The sequence below is a fragment of the Rhododendron vialii genome, chromosome 8a (assembly GCF_030253575.1).
Source record: "Rhododendron vialii isolate Sample 1 chromosome 8a, ASM3025357v1".
Classification (NCBI taxonomy): Eukaryota; Viridiplantae; Streptophyta; class Magnoliopsida; order Ericales; family Ericaceae; genus Rhododendron; species Rhododendron vialii.
Window position 1 is genome coordinate 35,724,950 of NC_080564.1, and position 19,310 is coordinate 35,744,259.

Genomic DNA, 19,310 nt, shown 5'->3' on the forward strand with positions numbered 1-19,310 from the left:
TTCCGTTTGTGTTCTATGAATGTGTTTGAGTTTTGTCCGGATGTGTATGGGCTTTTTAGGTAGAAAACAATTGTGTAGCATGAGCACAATTAATAGAAAGGAATTAGAATCACAATCACAATCACAATCACAATCATCCGATAATAAATTGAACATGTGAGATAATAAATTGAACATGTGAGAACCCAATTGTGCAGTGTGAACACAAATAATTCTGACCACATGCACGGGAAGAGAGAAAGAGAGAGAGCGCACACAAAGTACGGAAGGAATTAAGGAAAATTAGAATCAGAATAAATCCTTATCAGTATCTGGATTTTGTGAGGCAGGTGAGACAGAGAGAGAGAGAGAGAGAAGAGTAGGTGGGGAGAAGAGGGAATGCACGTGAGTTGTCAGCTGGTATTTTAATTGTGTTCAAACTACACAAATGTATTCTCAATTAGCACAAAACGACGTGTGAGCATGTCGCACCTTTACGTATCTAGTCAAAGCTCGAATGATTACAGTATACTAGAACAGTTCAGCTTGTCCCGCAGCCTCATCTATTAGTGTACTTTGGGTGGGTTTTCATTTTTCAAGCAAGTTCAGCTGATTCTTGTGAGCTCTGGTGGTGTTTGTGGTGAAAATGATGCCGGATTGCTGCGCTATTAGCTTGAAATATCTTCAGAATTTGATCTCTCTCGTTAATGCATGTATTGGGTTCTGGAGGTTGTAGCACGATCTGAAATATTGGGGCTTTGGGTGTAGTGGGAGTTGGTTTGCTTCACATTACGCAAGTTTTGACTTTCTCGTTGCTGAATTTTATGTGACAATGATCTGCTTAGTTCATAGCTGATTGTTTTAAAAAGACTAGAAGGGCTTCATGATATTGTTGGGCTTTCAGTTTTCATGCAATTTCAGCTGATTCTTGTGTGCTATGTTGTTGTTTGTGGTGCAAATGTTGCCTGAATATTGCTGTTATTGTTTTGCTATCAGTTTGTCAAACACGATAGGAGGAAATTAACTCTTAAAAAGTATAAGTATTCAACTTGGGGAGAACATTGCCACCCTTATCAAAAGAATTGCTTTATTTTAATCAGAATTCGGGTTGGTGTTGTACAGTGAGGTGCATAGTACCTTGCTGCGCATTTCCGAGCCATCGGATCGTGCATTCGACGGCTTGGATCTCATCTCGGCAACCAACGATCGAGAGCCATTCATTGCCGAGATGAGATCCGAGCCGTTGGATGCACGATTCGATGGCTCAGAGGTGCGCAACACCGTGCTGTGCACACCACCATCTCCCAATTGACTAAGACAAACAAGCAAAATGAGTTGACTTAATATATATTGACTCAACTTGTTATGCACAAATAAAAAGGAGGTGAGACAACAAATCATTCCTCACACGAGCAAAAGCTAAATATTGTAAAATCTCTCTCTCTCTCTCTCTCTCTCTCTCTCTCTCTCTCCTAGCCATGCGAGAGCGTCGAAGATATTGTTCTCAGCTTCTTGTGTTACTAGTAGTTCTACTCTTCATTATAAGCTTTTATGTTGTGCCAATATCTGGTAAAAAGGGCAGTGGTTTAATAGAAGTTGATGTCGGGGTGATTCTTGATGCTGATAATATTGTTGGAAAGGTTAGCCAGACTTGCATATATATGGCCCTTGAAGATTTCTATGCATTAAATCAAAATCACGGAACAAGAAGGATTGTACTTCACAAAAGGGATTCTAAGGGTGATGTTGTGGAGGCAGCATCTGCTGGTACGTTAATTAATTATTTACTTTGTTCCGATACTTCTGCACTTAAACATATTTTTGGTTATAATTCCGCACTTCCCATTGATTTCACATTTTGGGAAAGTCTACAATACACACCTCTTAAAAGAGTGTACCATATGCACCTATTTTATGATTTATTCATAACATTTTAGCGTATTTCATAACTTTTCAGCAATACGATTCATAACATTTCATTATGATTCATAACATTTTGGTGTATCTCGTAACCTTTATACGATTCGTAACTTTTTAGCAATACGATTTGTAACATTTTCTCTATAATTGATAACATTTTGTCAAAAGTCGTTTCCCAATTATTTGATAAGGGCACAAAATGGCATCATATATCAAGGATAAATGACATTTATTTACTACGTACTAGTTTGAGTTGTAGAATATATATGATGGAGCAGTCAGGCATCCTGTGTATTCTGATGCACCAAAGTTTATGGAGGTTGAAAGTTCGTAAGAGATATTAAACCCCTTGAAGAAAGAGTTTAATTAGGCCGCACTTGGTATGAGAGAATAACATGAGTTGAAATATATGGATTGAAATGAAATGTCAAAACCCACAAGGGCCTTAAAAGTGTTCATACTTTATTACTTTTAGTTTTACCGAGGATCACTAGAACATGCTGCCAAAATAAAATGATTTAACCGAGCTATTCAATGTCGACTTGTTGGCTGGAAATCAAGTTTGAACACACGTAATGTGAGCTCAGCGCGATAAGCTACAGGAGTTCACTTCAATTACTTCAACTCGAGTGAAACTGAAGGGAAGTATTTCGAGACCAACTCAAATACCCAAATTTAAGTAGATAAGCTCCTTAAGTTTTTAAATCAAATATATTTCAGATTTAAAAAGGCTTGAAAGGGAAAAAAACAAAAAAACCTAAGAAGTTATATTTTGGTATGGATGTGAATTTCAGAAGATTTCACAATCGAGGTATATGATCCAGGCTAAATTTCATTCTAATCCCCTCAACGACTCAAATTTTCTTTAAATTGTTCTCAGTCTATCAATTAACCTATTGAGTCCTTAAACTTCCAAATTGATGATTTGATATATTATATCCACTCGTCTACTAGACAAAAGCCACTGTTCTTTTTAAAATATACTATAAAAGAAATTGTTGTTCCCAATAATAAACAACTATTCTTTGGGTTGTTTTTTCTTTAAGTTTTGAGAAGTTTTTCAGTGCCGGGTGGGTATATTCCACCCGGTGCCCGCTGATGCATCCAAGTCGTCCAAAAGTTTTTCAGTGCTAGGTGAGTATATTCCACCCGGCGTCCGCTCATGCATCCAAATCGATCAAAAGTGTTTTGGACAGTTTGAATTTTTAAAAAAAAATTCCAAGGAAGAGTTTAATTTTTCCCGGGTAAATTTTTTTTTAAAATTTAGACCATCCAAAATACTTTTGGACGGCCTGAATGTGTCAAGCAGGCACCACATGGTACTCACCCGGCACTGAAAAGTTTCTGGTTTTGAGGAAGAATATTCTTGCCTGACACTTAAAACTCTCACAAACAGGCGGCCCCTTGGGAGGGTTCCCGTACCTCTCTCTCACTCTGTCTCTCTGCCCACACCTATTACGAACACATACAGTATAATTCCCAACTACACCATTAATTGGATTAATGCATATATCAGATCAGGCTTTCATTTGTATTAATGCATTGAGTGACTGCACATGCATATATATAGCTTCCTTCTTCTCATTGTTAAATGTTAAGCTTTTGTATACATGCAATTGCTGGCCAACGTCCATCATGCAAACAAAAATCCAATTTGCATTGGAGCTTGGGTTATAAAACTAAAACCTTGCCTTGAGGATTCAAGAATAAATATTAAACCTGCAGATCATGAGTGAGGTGATAAGGAAGAATTACTCTCCCGTACTGATCATATGAAAGTTGTGAATACTGTGGTTGGCTATATATCTTCTTGTTCTTTTTTTATGCTTCCTTGCATGTGACTATTTATCGATCATCTATATAATATGCAGCGGTTTTTAAATTTTCTATATTTTGGACCCTCGGATTTATACATATTTTTTCTGTGACTGAGATTTACGGATAGGACAAGAAATATATTTGGAAAGAATGAATATTTGGAAGAAGGATGAAAGAAAAACTAAAATTGATGTGTCATAATCTTATTCTGATTCCTTATTTTTGAATTTTCCTTACATCAGTCAAAAACAAATTACCGTGATAAGGTTGTCTCTCTCTTCCTCACACGTTAATTCCAAAACGGATTCCAATTTTGAATCCAAAACTGCTTTCTCTCTCACACACATTTAGCGCTCTCTCTCTCTCTCTCTCTCTCTCTCTCTCTCTCTCTCTCTCTCTCTCTCTCTCTCTCTATATATATATATATATATATATATATGGGGGCCATGTCATTTTTTTAAATGTGTTCAAATTGCTAATTGTTTAGTTGGTTGAGTGATTGAGGGGACAAAATAGATTAATTATATATTTGGTTATTTGATTCATTACAATATGTTGGTTGCAGGAAGTGTATTGATTTTGTTGCATCATGATTCTAAGTCATAGTTTCATCTTCGCCTTCATCAGGTTGAAAATTGAAATGTGTCTGTGTTTTCGCATTGGAGTTAATTTTAATTTTCTATAGTACATAACACAAGGCTGTAAGGCCCATCCATACTTAACAAAAGACAAGTTGTTGGAATGATTGATTACTTTGATCCAATGGTTTAGGCTCATTCTCATTCTTTCAGTAAAATGCTCACATTTTTTGCACATATTACACAATTGCCGTGTAGGTTTATTTACTCCTAACGATAGTACATTAATGTCTCTGTGATTTTTGAGAGAGAGAAAGAGAGAGAGGAATACTAAAACTTTCCAGATTATGTGCTAATTTGAAGAATATAGACTATTTTATGAACTTGATTAGATGGACCATGTTTGAAGCTTATTCTTAGAATGAAAATTTTCGAGAAATAGATTTTGTTGGGAGAAGGGAAAAAAAAAATTTAATTCACGGTTTTTAATTTGTAACGCTCCTCTAGCATGGGGTGGGACCATACGCATATCCGGGACTCACCTCCTGTGAGATGGCGTTAAAAACAACAGTTGTATCAAAAAAAACTTTAGAAAAGTGGGATTTAATACTTCATTTAGACTATGTTTAGAAAGCATTGCGCCGTGCTTTAGCCACGGACAATTACTAGTAGATAGATGTCCTACATCCTTATTTTTGTTTAATAGTCGCCCCCCTTCACTTTTCTCTTCATTTACACTGGTGATGACAACATGCAAATATACTTATATGCAAAAATCTCAGTCTTATATGCAAAAAAAAATCGTAAATCTCATCTTGAGATTAGCCATCTGACAGTCAATTTGGTTTAATCTATTTTCGTACTTTTCCTCTTATCATGGAAATCACAAGTTCAATGACGATTGACCATTTTCTTTCTGCTAGTCGTCGATCACTAACTATGCTGTGAAATGCTGCCTGCGAGGTTAAGTTTATAGGAGTTTAATCAACTATAGGGATTTCACCTCTATTGAACTTCTATTTGCAGCCATAGACTTGCTCAAAAATGTCCAAGTACAGGCAATACTAGGTCCACAAACATCCTCAGAAGCAGAATTTGTGATTGACATTGGGAACAAAATGCAAGTTCCTATCATTTCTCAAGCGATGAGTCCTTCTCTCTCACCCGCGGAAAACCCGTACTTCATTCGAGGGGCACAGAGTAGCTCTTCTCAGGTTGAATCCCTTACTGCTATAGTTCAGTCCTTCGGTTGGAGGGAGGTAGTGTTGATTTATGAAGACACCAACTATGGGAGGGGCTTAGAGCCCTTTTTAAGTGATTCTTTCCAAGGGATCAGTACTCAAGTCAGGCATCGTAGTGTTTTGTCTCTTTCAGCTATAGATGATCATATCCTTCAAGAACTCTACAAGCTCATGACAATGCAAACCAGGGTTTTCGTGGTGCATATGTTACCATTTCTCGCTTCTCATTTTTTCACAAAAGTGAAACAAGCTAAAATGATGAACACGGGATATGTCTGGATCATTACGGATGGGCTTACATCTCTCTTGGATTCTATGGATCCTGTAGTTATAAATTCTATGCAAGGGGTGATAGGTGTGAAACCTTATGTTCCAAAGTCTAGTCAGCTTGAAAACTTCAAAGTAAGATGGAGGAAGATATTTCGTCAAGAGAATCCAGACGTGGATAGATTTGAAATGAATGTGTTTGGGCTATGGGCATATGATAGCGTCACAGCGTTAGCAATGGCAATAGAGAGATCTGGTATTGGTGTATCAGAGTTCAAGAAACCAGTTGCTAAAGAGAACTTAACAGATTTAGCAGCAATTGGAATCTCAGAAATGGGACCAAGGCTCCTTCAATCACTCCAGAACATTGAATTCAATGGCTTGAGTGGTAAATTCCACCTACTTAATGGACAATTACAACCCTCATCCTTTCAAATAGTCAATGTAATTGGAAAAGGGGACAGGAAAATTGGATTTTGGACTCGAAAATATGGCATATCAAAAAATCTGAGCTTGCCAGTAGTAAGAGTTACTCAACCAACAAAGATGATCTTGGAGCTATCATATGGCCTGGTGAATCAAATGTTGTGCCTAAAGGTTGGGAGATGCCAATAGGTGAAGCAAAGTTGAGGGTTGGGGTTCCTGTCAAAAGTGGCTTTAGTGAATTTGTCTCAGTGGAAAGGGATTCTCAAACTAATGCTGTGATTGGCACTGGTTTCTGCATAGATGTGTTCATAGAAGTCATGGACCATTATTTGCCATATGCTGTCCCCTATGAGTTTCTTCCTTTCGAAACTCTTGATGGTGAGAGCGCTGGAAGTTACGATGATCTTGTGTATCAGGTCTTTCTTGGGGTAATCAAATTTGCATCTTTAATTTGAGATGTTTTAATTTTTGTTTTCTCTTTGTTAAGTAGCTAAAGTTTTGTCATTTGTGTCCATCTCCAGAATTACGATGTTGTTGTGGGTGATATAACCATTCTATCAAACAGATCTAGGTTTGTTGATTTTACATTGCCATACATGGCATCCAGTTTGGCAATGGTCGTTCCATTCGAAGATGACAGGACTAATGCATGGATTTTCATGAAACCCCTAAAAATGGATTTGTGGGTAACAACGGTGTTTTTCTTCATCTTGACTGGATTCGTAGTTTGGGTTGTTGAGCATGGTGTAAACAAAGAATTCCAAGGCCCACCTGGCAAGCAAGTTGGAATGATATTTTGGTTCTCCTTCTCCACACTTGTTTTCGCCCAGAGTAAGTCCATGATCACTATCTCCCGCCATATTAAAAGTACATAAATAGCTAGAATGTCAAATTTGTTAGTCCCAAGAGGCCGATGTGGCCCTACATATAAAACCCCTTTCAACTGGCCCGATTCATTCTTTGTATCAATTTATGGTTGATACATAACCCAGTTCGCAGTTGATAAGGCTAAATTCGGCTGCCTTTTTTTGTAGTTGTTGATTGAAAATTTCCATCCAATTCCTGATACATGTAGTGCTATACTTCCCTTACCTTTTTAATTCAATTGATAATGATTTGTGTCTTGATACCCCTATTTAAATATGCTCCATTGCAAACAGATAATCAGGAGGATGTTTAGTTTCATATGTCTTCTCTCTTTTGAGTTTTCTCTCTAAAGTCTGAATCTTCTCAAAGTTTGATGAAAACAACATGCATATTCTCATTTAAGATGCTTAATGCATTATTGAGTGGCACTGTAAACATCAATCATAGTATTTGTTGACAAAATTTTCTCACACAAAAAGGAACTTGATTTTTTGTTTGATTTGCAGAGGAGAATTTGATCACCAACTTATCTAGATTTGTTGTAATTGTGTGGGTTTTCGTGGTGCTGGTACTCACATCGAGTTATACTGCGAGCTTAACATCAATGTTGACAGTGCAAAAGCTAAAGCCTTCTGTCTCAGATATAAGAGACCTCATACAGAGTAAGGAGTATGTTGGCTACCAGCAGGGTTCTTTTGTTCCGGATCTACTGAAGAATCAGAAATTTGATTCCTCCAAGTTAAAGGAATACAGCACGTTTGAACAGTATGACAAAGCCCTTTCCTCTGGAAGTACGAATGGAGGAGTTGCTGCGATCATCGATGAGCTCCCTTACATAAACCTCTTCCTTGCCAATCCAACATATTGTGCTAAGTACACCATGGTAGCATTGGTAGGACCTATCTACAATACTGCAGGCTTCGGATTTGTGACTCTCTCTCTCTCTCTCTCTCTCTCTCTCTCTCTCTCTCTCTCTGTGTGTGTTTGTCTGTCTGTGTGTGTATTGACTAGGGAAGCATCAAAAAAAAGTTCACATCATTTGGATTTTGAAAAGGATTCAAAAAAAAGATTAAAAGCAGTTCGGATTTTTGTATGAATGAAAGCAGCACAAAAGTCCACACCATTTGGATTTCGGTATAAAAGTTCTATTTAAATAGCATTATCCATGCAATATTTTAAAATAGCCGGGCAGCCAGCTCTATATATCCTCTAAAACATGTTAGGTGTGGATCTATTTGCAAGCATTCCCAAAGGAATCTCCCCTAGTACCTGACGTATCAAGAGCAATCTTAAATGTATCTGAGCAAGATGTAATGACGAGAATCGATGAAGAATGGTTGGGGGGAGGAGCTACTTGTGCGGAGCAAGATGGTGCCACGGTCACCTCCAACAGCCTAACGCTCGACAGTTTTAAGGGTCTTTTCATAGTTGCCACGGTAGCTCCCCTTTCTGCTCTCATGTTATTCCTGTCGATCTTTCTATACGAAAACTGGGACACCTTTGCCTCTAAGGACTTGACAATCAGGGAAAAACGTATAGCAATGGCTAAATCTTTCCATGGAGAAAAAGCAAATTCATCTGATGCATCCAAGAGAAAACACCCCACAGGCAAAGGTATGGCAGTGCCTGCAACAGCAACGGCTGACTGTCCACAAAGTCCAGCAACAAGTGATTCTCAGATTGCAGAATGTATTTTCTCGCACGATGAAGGGCTTTCTACAACAGAAACCAGTACCCCACTTCACGAAATTATACAAATTGTAGAAAGTAATGAAGAAAGATGATTTGATTGCAAGAAACGTGACCATCCTAATTTGTTTTTCTTGTACAAGTAGAGCAAGATGTATGGACTGTAGATATCCAGTTAGTTGGGAGGTATTTACACATCTAATTTCATGATATCATGCACCACCAAATACTTTCTTTTATATATGTCCTCACGTTTGAACAATTTCTTTTAATTCTTTTGAACGAGCTGACAAACCATCCATTTTAAACTTGAAATGGACGGGTAGATGCGTGGGAAAAGACATTCAATATAACGAAATGCTAGACTTTTCCATACGCAATGCTTTTTAGATGCATTTCCTGCGTATTGACTTCAATGCAACATGTGATGCTGGATGAAGAGAACGAACTTGGATTCGGGAGCAAAGGATTAAATGGATGTATTCAACACTGCACACGCTCAAACGCTATTGCAACCGGAGTCGTTGAAGAATATAACCAATTTGGAGTATCGAAAAGAATTCCTAATCTTATGACAATACAAACACCAAGAGATAGAGAATGGTAGAATCACGTATTCAATGAAATAAGGAAGAAAAATAGAAGCTACTATGAATACAAGGACTGCTTGTGTATCCATTGAGGGACGGTATGTGTGTATTTTACACAAGGGGAAACAGTCGTGCATTACAATCTCCCATGAGAATTACTCATGGATGCAAAGAATTACTCCTGGTCGCACATAATTACTCTTGGCTGCAAATAATTACTCTTGGCCTCAAATAATTGTTGCGGCCAAGAGTAATTTTGTGCGACCACGTGTAATTTTTTGATGCCAAAGAGTAATTCTGAGCGGCCAAGAGTAATTCATTATGGCTAAGAGTAATTCTGTATGGCTAGGAGTAATTCTTTGTGACTATGAGTAATTCTTCGCTGCCAAGAGTATTTTTTCCAGCCATGAGTAATTAATTATTCGAGGCCAGGAGTAATTCTTTGTAGGGTTTTTTTTGGAGTTTTTTGGGTATACAGAGTTTCAAACTCTACTCCTTACTTGGTTATATCTAATCTTGGAACTATTTTGCTTTTCTATTTTTCTAGGTTAGTTAAAGAAATGAGTACGATAGGGGTGTTGCTAGCTTTTGAGTGAGTGAACACTCATAAAATTGAATTCGAGTTGGAATCCTGTATGATTATACATTCTTAATATCTTTGATACTATCCCTGAATGCAACTAACGGAATTACACAAATTTGATAACATTTGTTGTGTTAGACTATTTTATGAACTTAGTTAGATAACAATTGATAACATGTTTGAAGCTTATTCTTAAAATAAAAATTTCCAAGAAGTAGATTTTGTTGGAAGAAAGAAAATTTTTCTAATTCACAGTTATTAATTTGTAACACTCCTCTCGCATGAGATGAGACCATACGCATATCCGGGACTCACCTCATGTGAGATGTCGTTAAAAAACAACCGCTGTATTAAAAAAAAAAAATCGGAAAAGTGGGGTTTTATACTACATTTAAACTATGTTATATATTATTTCCATACCTTAATATTACTCACGGACGTTTCAATTACCCAAATTTTCATAATAAAATCGTGTATATATACAGAAAATCCAGCAACAAGAATGACTAAAAAGAATTGAATACAGAAACTTGCAACCATTTGGCTATCATTAATGGTGATTCATTTTATTTATGAATAATTTCTTCACACGTACGTACTTGAAGTTTTATGAATAACTAGTGCATGCCCGTGCCAGAAAAACGAAAGCGTGGGGTCACGGCTACATGGACTTCCTTTGGTCAAGATTTGTGGAAATTCTTGCTAATCCGAAAGCGTGTTTGACTGACTGACTAAAGCGTGTTTGACTGACTGACTACTGGAATTTTTATCTCTAGATAGAAACTCTTCATAATTAATACTCCATCCGACCCTTTCAAACTTGACTCTGTGGTTTCATAATTAACACTTCCAAATTAATTCCGACCGTTTATTGGGTAGACGCCTATGAAATGAACTTCTGTGTGAAATTATTTTAATCAAACATTGATCGATAGAACAGTGAACTTTTCATATATTTTTGGATAACAAATTTGATTTTACAATTGAATCATACATTCAACGAAATAGAACAGTATTCATCTGCATGTCTATCCAAGTCCAATAAAAGCTAATTCTTTTTTTTTTTTAAATTACTACAACAAATATAAAATAAACTACTCGAAAGAATGCTTTAGAACTCACAAAATTGAGTTTGGAGGAACTTTGAGAGATAGGGTAAGGAAGTAAATGCTAAAATCAATGTCTTCATCTTCGACCCCACAGAATTTATGAGTAAGTTTCCCAAAACGAGCTAAAGGGGCTTAGCCCTCCAAAAATAAAGATTTCGACACAAATTATTCTCTTCACATACATCAATTTTTGGGGCTAAAGGTGTTAAGGAAATGAATCTCACATTGCATAGAAGTGGAAAGGGTGATCACTTAATAATATCTGGAACCTCTCCACTCATTGCCAATTGATTTTGAGATGGATATAAAGTTTTCACATGGTATAAGAACGGGGCCCCATTCCACCCCACATTTTAAAATTTTACAATCCACACCCCACGCAAGAACGGAACTAGGATTTTACCCTAGCAGTGGCGAAATGTATACTAAAAAAATTTAAAAAAATGTATTTCAATATTAATAGTCATCAGCTCCAGAAAAAATTAAAAGAACATAACAAAAACTAAACTAAATTATGTTTGTCATTTACACATGGAGTACAAAAGAAGACTAATTTTAATTTTGGGCAACGATAATGGCATAATAATTAAATTTCTTTAATTTTTTTAGGTTAAGTTGTTTTAGTGTTAGAGTGTGGAATATTTTTTTCTTAATTACACATCATCATTTATATTATTTCACTTTGGCCCATTGAATTTATTTTTGGAATACTTTTTTGGATCTCCTTTCATGAAAAAAAAATATAAGATTTATGACTAGTATATAATAAAAAATAAGGAAAAAAACCTAGCAGTGACGAGACTACATAAGTTGGGGATAAAAAAAAAATTGTCACATATAATAATTGCATTTTTTAAAATTCTTGTCATGGCGGTCGCCGCCATTAGACCTCCGTTGTTCCATCCTTGGTTAGCATGTCAGCTGGCGCAAGTCATTATAGGTCATACATTATAATGATGCAATATTATAGTGTATGGCCATTTATTATAAATTCTCTCACCAAAAGTGCAATCAAAAACTCTTAACCAAAACTCTCTCTTAAATCAAGTCTCGCAAAATACTAATTTCCACAAAAAAAAAAAAACATTTACTGGCTTCTCCAATCCAAATGGACGAATCTTCAATCAATCAAACAAACAAATTAATGAAGTGTGGAGTCTTCCAATATTGGATTTGAGCAAAAAAATTCCACACACAATCCTTCTCAAATACGAGAATGACTATGTGTGGGGATAAGCTCATTCAATGTGTATTTGAGACATTTCGTTTGTTTATTTTAGCAAACTTTCAGTGAAGATTCCTGCAGTCAGCTTCAATAACAACGTATGAGGCCCTTGTTTGCCACCAGCTGATAAAGTGGGGACCTATTAATTCAGTGGGAAATGAATTTCATTCAGTCCTTTTTGATTCCCTCGTTCAACAATAAGTTGATAATATTCTCTCATTAGACACCAAACCATCATTCTCAATTAAATGAAACCAAAATGAGAGACCAAGACTATTTGAATAGTACACATACGTATTTGTCAGCAAGATAATTCCCAGGTCAAGAAATCCTCCCATAGTAACTTCTGATCTGGTTCTTAATTCTCGATCTTATGAATGTTATAGTTGGAATGGTCTCGAAAGACAATTTACGGAATCTATCTCCAACTAATTAATTAAAAGTGGCACGAGACACTGAGATATACGTGATTATAAAAAGTAAGGAATACAGCTATCTCCAAATAATGTTTTCTAATGAACCTGGCTATATTTGAATCAGATTGATCACTCTTAATCTTGGTTAGCTCATTAGTTTTGGGTGCATAGTCATAGTCGTAGATTTGATTGGGTTCAAGCAAAAGTAAACTAAATTAAGAATACAAGAATATCCACGTGGTTGTGTTCCCGAAGCACTGGAAAATCTCTATGTGAATATATATATATATATATATATATATATATATATATATCCTCGTACTCATTAATTTCCTTATGCAGGCTTGAAGACTCATCTTTCTGCATGACTCGATATCCAACCTAATAGAACGACTAATTTGGAGATAGATCTCATCCACTGTTTATTAGCGGGGATTCAATTAAAGTCGAGATAAAGTTCGTAAAGACTGATCATCAATACAAAAATACATTGCACTATTAATAGTTATTGGCTCCAAAAAAAATAAAATAACATAACAAAAACTAAACTAAATGATGTTTGTCATTTACACATGGAGTATGAAAAATGACTAATTTTAATTTTGGGCATTGATAATGGCATAATAATTAAATTTCCTTAATTTTTTAGGTTCAGTTGTTTTAGGGTTAGAGTGTGGAATTTTTTTTCTTAATTACACATCATCATTTATATTTTTTCACTTTGGCCCATTGAATTTAGTTTTGGAATACTTTTTTGAATCTCATTTCTTGAAAAAAAAAAATAGAAGATTTATGACCAGAATGTAATAAAAAAATAAGGAAACAAACCTAGCAGTGGCAAGACTATATAAGTTGGGGATAAAAAAAATTGTCACATATAATAATTGCATTTTCTAAAATTCTTGACGTGGCGGCCGCCGCCACTAGACCCCCCCTGGTTCCATCCTTGACCCCACGATAACAGACCAGCAAAAAGGCTGTGTTGGGGTTCCGAGCGCGCAAACTCACAAACTACACACACACAATCGAAGAACAAACCAAGGAAGAGAAAACAATCACAAACAGAGAGAAGAGAGACACAGAGATTTTTACGTGGTTCCGACTTGAGCGATGAACTCAATCGTATATCCACGAGGTGGTGGGGTGTTTCACTATGAATGTTTGAATGTTACAGTTGCAATAAAATGGGGGCTGCCCTTTTTGCTTTTATATCATAAGCATACAATGGACCGAAACCCTAAAAAGATTGACCCGCGCACATCTCGGTTCGCACTCAGTTTAAACAGATTTCATCCCAACAATTCTTCCACTTGAAAACTGTTTGCAGCAGCACCCCCAAATATCAACGGTCTTCTTTAGACACCACCAATCATAAACACACCAGCACCCAGTCTCCCACTCAAGCTTGGAGACCCACAGAAGCTGAACAAGCCTTCAGCTTCCCCACAATAACCACCTTCGTGAACATGTCTGCCGGATTTTCACTTGTGTGAATCTCCTCCAAAGTGAACTGTTCTTCCTCCAACAGAGAGCGAATAAAGTGATACTTTATGTCGATATGTTTAGTCCTCGAATGAAAGGCTTCATTCTTTGCCAGATGTATAGCACTCTGACTGTTGCTGAACAATCTGCATCTGTCTTACTCTTTACTCAACTCTTTCATGAAGCTCCTCAACCATACCTTCTCTTTGCACACCTCCGTGGCTGCAACATACTCTGCCTCTGTCGTGGAAATAGTCACTATTCTCTATAGCCGTGAGACCCAACTGACTGCTGCACTCCTCAAAGTAAACACATACCCAGTAGTGCTCTTCCTGCTATCAATGTCTCATGCTAAATCTGAATCCACAAAACCTTACAAACAAATATCAGAACCCCCATCACACAAAGCCAAATCCGTAGTACCTTTCAGATAACGCAAAATCCACTTGACTACTTCCCAATGCTCCTTGTTCAGATTTGCCATGAACTTGCTGACAACTCCCACTGCATGAGCAATGTCTAGCCTTGTATTAACCATGGCATACATCAAGCTGCCTACTGCCGTGGCATATGGAACACTTGCCATGTAGCTTTGTTCTTCATCAGTTACTGCATTCCTTTCACTCGAAAGCTTGAAGTGATTTGCCAAAGGTGTGCTAACTGGCTTAGCATTCTCCATGTTAAAACGTTTCAACACCTTTTTAACATACTCTTCCTGTGACAACTTCAACTTTCCCCTTGCTCTATCCTTACTAATTCGCATCCCAAGGATTTTCTTCGCAGAACCCAAATCCTTTATTGCAAATTCTTTTGACAATTGTGCCTTGAGATTCACAATCTCATCCATGCTTGAACTTGCAACAAGCATATCATCTACATACAACAAAAGTATGAGATACGGCATACCAAGTTTTTTAAAATAACAACAGTGATCCCCATGACACCTACTGAAACCCGTATTAGTCATAAAAGTATCAAACGTTTTATACCACTATCTCGGAGCCTGTTTCAACCCATACAGGCTCTTTTTAAGCTTGCACACTTGATTCTTCTTTCCTTCCACAACATATCCTTCTAGCTGATGCATATAGATGTCCTCCTCCAAGTCCTCATGAAGGAAAGCAGTTTTGACATCTAACTACTCTAAGTGCAAATTCTCAACAACCACAATATTAAGAACACATCTGATAGTACAAATCTTCACAATAGGTGAAAATTTTCAATGAAGTCGATACTTGGTTTCTGCTCAAAACCCTTTACTGCCAACCTTGCCTTGAACCGTTTGCTACCATCAGATTCTTCCTTAATCTTGTAAACCCACTTGTTGTGCAAAGCTCTCTTCTCCTTGGGTAACTGAACCAATTCCAAAGTCTGATTTGATGAGAGAGAATCCATCTCATCATCCATGGCGTGCTCCCACTCCTCTCTGGTCTCAACCTGCAATGCTTCTTTAAAACATTCTGGTTCACCATTATCTGTTAACAACAAATAATGTAAATATGGAGAATAATGTATTGGAGGTTTAGCAACACATGTCGAACTCCTGGGAGGGGGAGTCTGTGGATTTTCCTATGGAATTGATTCGGTATTAATATCCTGAGGCTGCAGGACTTTACCGTTTGGATCCCTTCAAACTCTACCAAGTCTGAATTTTTCTCAGCCTCATCGGGTTGACTGTTCCTGTTTCTATGCAAAGCAGATTCATTAAATACCACATCCACACTCCTGCGTGTTTTTTGATTTTCAAAATCATGCAGCCTATAACCATAGTTATCATTACCATAGCCTGTGAACACGCACTTACGAGACTTAGCATCAAGTTTACCCCTTTCTGCCAGTTCTATATGCATATAAGCAATGCAACCAAAAACTCGTAAATGGGATAAATTGACCTCTTTACCTGTCCAAGCCTCTTCTGGTAATCCACAATTCAAAGGAATTGAAGGTCCCCTATTGATGAAGTACACGGCCGTATCTACTACATAAGCCCAGAACTGCTTAGGCAACCCAGCATGTAACCTCATGCTTCTCGCACGCTCTAGGATCGTCCTATTCATACGTTCAGCAACTTCATTCTGCCTTGGCTTTCTTGAGACCGTTTTTATCCTACAAATCCCTTTTGCAGCGCAATGAGCCTCAAACTCATCACTACAATACTCACTACTGTTATCTGATTTCAGGCACTTCAATTTCTTTCCTGTTTCATTCTCAACTAGTGCTCTCCAATTCTTAAAGATACTAAACCCATCAGACTTATGTTTAAGAAAATAAACCCACAATTTTCTAGTAGGATCATCAATGAAAGTAACAAAATAATTAGCAGCACCATGAGAGGTTACCTTAGAAGGGCCCCACACATTCGGTGTGCACAAGCTCCAGCTTCTCTGTTTTCAGGGTCCTAGCTACCTTCGTAAAGCTGACTTTCCTCTATTTCTCGAGAACACAGTCCTCATAAAACTCCAAATCCAGTGATTTACAACCCGGTAATTTCCCTTTCGACAACATTACTTTCATCCCCTTTTCGCTCATGTGACCCAGCCTACGATGCCATGTAGTGCAATCAATCCCTTTTGTTGCCACCATGATATATGTACTTGTAGATACATAGAGGGTTCCATCTTTCTCACCACAAGCAAGAGTCAAGGCCCCCTTGCTCATCTTCCATGCATCTGAAAAAAATGATGTAACAACTCCACTCTCTGACAACTGACCCACTGAAATAAGATTCCAAGTTAGACTAGGCACATGTCTAACATTCTTCAATTTCAGAACTGTCCCATCTATCTGAGTAATCTGTACACCTCCTTTCCCAACTATGCTATAAGCTTCATCATCCCCCAAATACACTTTGCCAAAATTTTCTTGCACATAATTTTGTAACACATCCATGCGTGGAGTAGTATGGAATGAGGCTCCAGAGTCTACAATCCAAGACTCACTGCGAGAATCCAACGAACAAATCAAGCAATCATTATCAGACTCATCAGATACATAGGCAGTGTTTTTACCCCCTTGACTTTTCCCATTCTGCTGTTTTGCCGGTGCCTTACAATCTCACCTCTAGTGCCCCTTCTGACCACAATTGAAGCACTCCTCAGTCTTCGTATCTCCTCCTCGAGATTTATTACGGCCTCTGTTCTTTGAAGCCGCTCTGCCCTTGTTTTTGTTCTTATTATTTCCCCTATTCGCAGACCTGCCCCTGTCCTCTGTACTCAACGCTGAACCCGAAGCAGTATCCTCACCCGATACCCTCCTCCGAGCCTCTTCACCTAATATCAAACCAGCAACATCCTCTAGTTTTATCTTTTCAAACTCGGAAGAATTGCTTACTGCCATGACAAGTCCGTTCCAACTTTCTGGCAAACTTGATAGTAAAACAAGAGCTCTAATTTCATCATCGAAATTAATACCCACATATTGTAGCTGATTTGTGACTGTATTAAATTCGTTGAGATGTTCAGCAACATCAGAATTTTCAAGCATCTTTAGGTTAAACAACTTTTTCATAAGATATACCTTATTCACCGCTGAAGGCTTTTCGCACATCTTTTCTAGGGCTTTAAACAAATCTGCTGTAGTCTTTTCTTTGGCAATATTTGACGCGACCGACGGCGCGAGGGTTTATCGCACAGTTCCCAAAGCTTTGCTATCCAAAATATCACAATCTGCTTGTTTTATGCTTTATGGCTTAACGCCGCTGATTGGATGATATAGATCATTCTGATATATATAGAATATCCTCCATCTGCATCTTCTAGAAAGCATAGTTCGTACCATTGAACTTCTCGATCTTGACTTAATTTGTCTTCTGCCATTGTGTGAAACCCTAGATCTCCTAACCCAAAGCTCTGATACCAGTTGTTGGAGTTCCAAGCGCGCAAACCCACAAACTACACACACAATCGAAGAACAAACCAACGAAGAGAAAACAATCACAAACAAAGAGAAAAGAGACATAGAGATTTTTACGTGGTTCCGACTTGAGCGATGAACTCAATCGTACATCCACGGGGTGCTGGAGTCTTTCACTATGAATGTTTGAATGTTACAGTTACAATAAAATGGGGGGCTGCCCTTTTTGCTTTTATCTCATAAGCATACAATGAACCGAAACCCTAAAAAGGCTGACCCACGCACATCTCGGTTCGCGCTCAGTTTATACATATTTCATCCCAACAGGCTGCATGATGATAGGACCCAAAAGTGGCCACACGTGACGGACTTCAAATGCGGCTGCACGTGAGGGGAAATGTTAAGGAAATGAATCCCACATTGCTTGGGAGTGAAATGGATGATCACTTAATAATATCTGGGACCTCTCCACTCATTGCTAATTGATTTTGAGATGGATATAAAGTGGATCATTCTACTCACCCATGTAAACGACCAAATTATAAATAATAACCAGCTTATAACGTTAAATACAGGATAACATGGGTAATTGGTAAACAAAGAGAAGCATTGTTTTGAGAGAGAGAGAGAGAGAGAGAGAGAGCAAAGGCAACATGGAGCAAAAGCAGGCACAGAAGGCCGCAAGCAAAAATCTTCTCCATCGTGTCTCGAATAAATATACAAATAGCCTGTCCAGGATTTATAAGCCTATGCAAAATGAAAAATGGCTAATTGGCTATTGACTACCGTACTCTCTTTGTGATAGAAGATAAAGCAAATATATCACCGATTATATCGTAATCTCTTTCGGGCCTTGACCATCTATCATAACAATTTGAATTTTAGTGAATCTCGTAGAATAATAATTACTATATGAAAGGAATTTATCACAAAAAAGAGAAAAGAAATTATATGTACGGAAAGAACATTGTCATAATATCATGACTGAATGTGATTGTGATATGATTTGATTGCAATTAGGATGGATTTCATTCCATTTTACTGTGATGATTTCCTTCCATAGTTCAGCTCCCTTATATGTAAATAAATCTAATACAATATTATTTCTTCTCTCGTAATTCTCCCGACTGTGTAGTTTATCTCTTGTAATTCTCCCGATTCCAATTGATTGGGACATAAAGGCTCGGTTTGGGTTGGTTATTTTTGAAGGTAACATGTAATAATTTTATTTTAGATTTTGTTTCAACACTTAATCCTAGGACCTATGC

The 19,310-nt window shown here is 37.5% G+C and overlaps 1 pseudogene; it reads left to right on the forward strand.

Annotated features, from left to right (window-relative positions):
• Window positions 1-1,419: 1,419 nt before the first annotated feature.
• LOC131335585 (glutamate receptor 2.7-like) lies at window positions 1,420-8,995 on the forward strand (annotated as a pseudogene).
• Window positions 8,996-19,310: the final 10,315 nt, after the last annotated feature.